Raw genomic sequence first — 4,812 nt, forward strand, 5'->3', positions numbered from 1 at the left:
GTTAGAAATATTTACAATGCATATTTAAAATCCTATAACACAAACAAATGTTGCAATAATCAATATGTGTACATACCGTCAAAATTCGAGAGTTTCAAGAACTCTTCCTTTCATGTGTCTTTCCTTTGTACAACTGGTCTAAAATAATAAATGAATCATCAGGGTGATATTGGCTCACTCCTTAATGACTCTACGAAATCGTTTTCACTTAGTTTGTGACTATATAGGTAGTTGTCAATTTCGGCTTTTCATGAAACATGATTAACTAAAATTTTAAACAGCACGATCTTCGAAATTGGTGGTATCTCGGCATAGGATATTTTCATTGAAGTATTATTAAGAGCTGAAAGAGTGTTTACATTAAGAAGTGGTGGTAATAAACAGTTCAGTGAATGTATTCGTCGAAAGAATAAGTGCTAAGTGATATACTTAAGTATATAATTGATAACATTGCATTATTCTCAGTGCCATATTACTAGGGGCAGAACATAGATTAAAGGCTGAATAACGATAATGGTTACCTATGACATACACTGCGTGCAACGTATATCTTGGTTTGGTTTCACCGTCAATAGCACAGTTTATAATAATTTGGAATTGATGGCTACATAGCTCAGTTGGCTAGAGCGCCAGTCTCGTAAACTGTAGGTCGAGAGTTCGATTCCCTCTGGATCCAATGTTTTTAAACTTTAAATAATCAAATCGTATCAGTTTCTTATGGGTTATAGTGGGAAAAGACAAACAGATGATAACTCTGATCTTTCAATGTGTGTTAACTTTTTATGGCGTTTATATATATATATATATATATATATATATATATATATATATATATATATATATATATATATATATATATATCTATATATCTATATCTATATCTATATATATATATATAGTTTTCTCTTCTGCCTGCATAGTTATAAGTGTAATGTTTTGATATATATCGCGGACGATTTTATCCACCGCACGAGGAAAATATTATCTGGTAATGAATTCGAGTCGCACCCGTGCTGCACGTGCAGTTAGCCCAAATTCCAAAGCCAATGGTAGACCAGCTAGCAATCAACGAAATGTCTCGAGTAATAAGGAAAATAGTGTATAAGCCCCTCGCAGCATTGGAAAGGAATTTCTAATAGGGAACTGTCTGTTTATGAAGTCTAGCCGAGAGGTGCGAATTTGTACAAGTTGACTCGACCAAATAAAGAACCAGTATGTGGCAGTTATCGCTATGACTATACCCTCAAACACTGACATTTTTATTGTGTCCATACTTCATTTGTATGCGTACGTTCTCAATATATATATAAAGTTAAGCGAAAACAGAGTGGAACTTTTATCTCCAGTTTAATATATATTCTACCCTGGTTAGCTCAACTCATCATATCTGTTTATGTGAGACAGTTTGAAAATTAGTTTTTCAAGTAGTTTATAAGCCAAACACACACTTTATGAAATGTAGATACACGCGGCTCCATAGCTCAGTTGATTAGAGCGCCAGTCTAGTAAACTGGAGGTCGAGGGTTCGAATCCCACTGGAGCCTCGCTGTTGTTTTATTTTTGGAAGAACATGAAGATCTGACACCTACCGCTTAGGGGTCATCTTCTGAATGGGTCGCAGATTCGTTACGTCCCACATACAAATTTTGCATATCTAACTAAATGAAATAGTGTTTTGTACAAGTACCGATAAGGAGAACATTTTAGCAAGATGAATGAACCATTACACATATCGTTATGTGACCTGCTAGGTATTCAATACAGCGATATGCACAATGTCCACAATCATTGACACGAAATTAAACGCTGTTTGATATGTTTAAATCAGAGACATTTATGTGCGACATATGCTGTTATGCACGTATCTCATACAAAGCAGCAAAAAGAAGCAAAGCCGTCAACTTTTGTTAAACTTAACAACTAATTTAATTGTCAAAGTTATAGATGAAAATGTGAGAGGAACTTACATTGTTATGATGTGAATGCAAAGTAATCTTGAAAGAGTTATATTAAAGTCTAAAAGAATGAAAAGCTCCGAGTTAATTTTAGAAACGGAAATGTACTGGTCTGCCAATAATTGTGGTATTGTCAAAATGGCGTCGTAAAGAACTCATTTGAATTATTCAAAATAGTTCCAGAATGATATTATACTCCAAAAAATTTAACAATTTCTATTTCCAATGAACAGTCCAAGCAAATGCTCTATCCTCTCAAATAATATCTAAGTACAACATAAAACACGTATGCAGACTTGATGTTACAACATAAACACAAAAAATATGAATTACTCTAAGGTAAAAATGAATCTGATTGGTCAGTTTTCTCTTTATTACGACTATATATCAGAATGTACCCTAAGTGACATATCTGACTACTCAATATAATATTTCAAAATACCTATTCATGTGACCGAACTAAAAATTGACTCATTTCTTCAAGGATACCACGTGACCGATCTGTACCATAGGATGTCAAAAAGATGAATCTCGCAAACATATTTACTAACAATTTTATTATTAGTAACTGTCAACACATACGCACACATCTATTTGTAGATCCTATTCAGTCATGAGCTCCTTAATATTTTAAAATAGAATCAATGCACGTAAAAAGTCAGATTTAGGTAATCACAACAATTTATAGTCATGAATAAAAATTATGAATAAAAAGATAAAATCATATACTAGGAGTTACACAAACATAAACATAACATATCAGAAAAAGACTTCTACTCAGGCGCTGTCAGATCGTCACACGAGACAGTGAAGATACGATTTTAATCGGATTTATTCAAATGTATCCTGGCCAAACAACCCTTGCACATGTATTTGTAAAGTTACTCACCTCTAACAGCAATGATTGCAATAGCTTGAATGGACGACGACATTTGTGCTAAGACATATAGATGAGGTTGTTTGAAATAGCTTGGAAATGTTCTGGACTTGTTCAGCATTTACTGAATTTATCTGAGCAAATATACAATATTAGTTTTCCAGTATTTATTAAATACTTATTAGTAAATAATACAATATAATGACGGTAATTCATTGATGTTAGAAATATTTACAATGCATATTTATAATCTTATAACACAAACAAATGGTGCAATAATCAATATGTACACATACCGTCAAAATTCGAGAGTTTCAAGAACTCTTCCTTTCAGGTGTCCTTCCTTTGTGCAAGTGTTCTTAAATAATAAATGAATCATCAGGGTGATATTGGCTTACTCCTTAACGACTCTACGCAATCGTTTTCACTTAGTTTGTGACTATATAGGTAGTTATCAATTTGAGCTTTTCATGAGACATGAATAACGAAAATTTTAAAGATCAAGATCTTCCAAATTGAGGATATCTCGGCATAGGATATTTTCATTGAAGCATTATTTGGAGCTGAAGGAGTGTTTACATTAAGAAATGAACGTGATGAAAAGTTCAGTGGATGTATTCGTCGAACGAATCAGTGCTAATTGTTATACTTAAATATATATTGAGATAACATAGCATTATTCGCAAGTGTTATATTACATGGTGCAGAACATAGATTAAAGGCTGAATAACGATAATGGTTACCTATGACATACACTGCTTGCAACGTATATGTTGGTGTGCTTTCAACGTTAATAGCACCGTTTATAACATTGAGGAATTGACGGCTCCATAGCTCAGTTAGTTGGTCGTAAACTGGAGGTCGAGAGTTCGATTCCATCTGGAGCCAATGTTTTTCAACTTTATATAATCAAATCATCCTCAGTTTTAGAGATCTCGATGGCTTCTAAACTCACTGGGTATAGATACAAGAAACCGAATCACGCGATTGAAAATCTTGACAAAATTTGGACCGAATGTTTTTTTTTTTTTAAAGATAATGCTTTTGTGGCTTTGTTTTTGATATATCCTTAATGTTTCAATTATCAGGTTCCAGTTAGAAGAACATGGTGACAGTTTCAGTTATCATTTCCTTCATAAATAAACTAACTTAATAGGATGCATGTTTAGGAATATTTCATTTAAGACGATGTACATTGCTAGTAAAGCCTTGTTCGATATAAAGATATAATAATATTAACAATTTCGGCATGCATGAGACATGCAAAGTTACTAAAATTTCAAACAACAAGATCTTCCCGATGGATGGTATCAAAGTCCAGGATACTGGTATTGTATATTTCGTGGGATCTGAAAGTAGCGAAGATGCAACCGGTAAAAAGGTGAATTAATATATTCGTTAATACAGTGAGTGTTCACGTGTAAGCTTAAGTCCATGTGTATTAAGAGAACACTGCATTATTTTCAATAATGTATCAGCTGCAGAAAATAGCGTATTATTTGTTCAATAGATAAGTGTTAAATATGTCAGACACAACTTGCCGCTTAGTTCTCGGTAAAGTTAATACGTCAATAACGAACTTTATGAAACGTTGTTTGAGGTGGCTCTATAGCTCAGTTGGTTAGAGCGCCAGTCTCGTAAACTGGAGGTCGAGAGTTCGATTCCCTCTGGAGCCATTGTCTTTTGGTTTGTCCAATTGATTCAAATTGCATTTGGTGTGGACGCATGAAAGTGAATCACTCCGTTTCAAATCTGGACAAACGAGTAAAGCTGGTTAGAATGTTATTTTGTGTCTTAGTAGAACATGGGATCAACTATCCGTCACCCAATCACACGATAAATAACGGCATAAAGCTTGTCATGGAAGCTGGGTGAATCTCGAACGGACCGGTAATCTACTGAAATGCAGAAAACCACATTCAGTTCCTTAATTTGCAACCTTCAACGAATCTAAGTTTATGTTGCACACTGCTGTTTCTA

General features: G+C 33.9%; 2 non-coding genes across 2 annotated transcripts; both read left to right on the forward strand.

Moving 5' to 3' along the window:
* Positions 1-1,470: 1,470 nt before the first annotated feature.
* Positions 1,471-1,544, forward strand: Trnat-agu (transfer RNA threonine (anticodon AGU)). Its single transcript has one exon. It is a non-coding gene; the product is annotated as a tRNA-Thr (tRNA).
* Positions 1,545-4,434: 2,890 nt separating this feature from the next.
* On the forward strand, positions 4,435-4,508 carry Trnat-cgu (transfer RNA threonine (anticodon CGU)). Its single transcript has one exon. It is a non-coding gene; the product is annotated as a tRNA-Thr (tRNA).
* Positions 4,509-4,812: the final 304 nt, after the last annotated feature.

This window comes from Sinohyriopsis cumingii, chromosome 6, assembly GCF_028554795.1.
Source record: "Sinohyriopsis cumingii isolate HCF-2022 chromosome 6, ASM2855479v2, whole genome shotgun sequence".
Lineage (NCBI taxonomy): Eukaryota > Metazoa > Mollusca > Bivalvia > Unionida > Unionidae > Sinohyriopsis > Sinohyriopsis cumingii.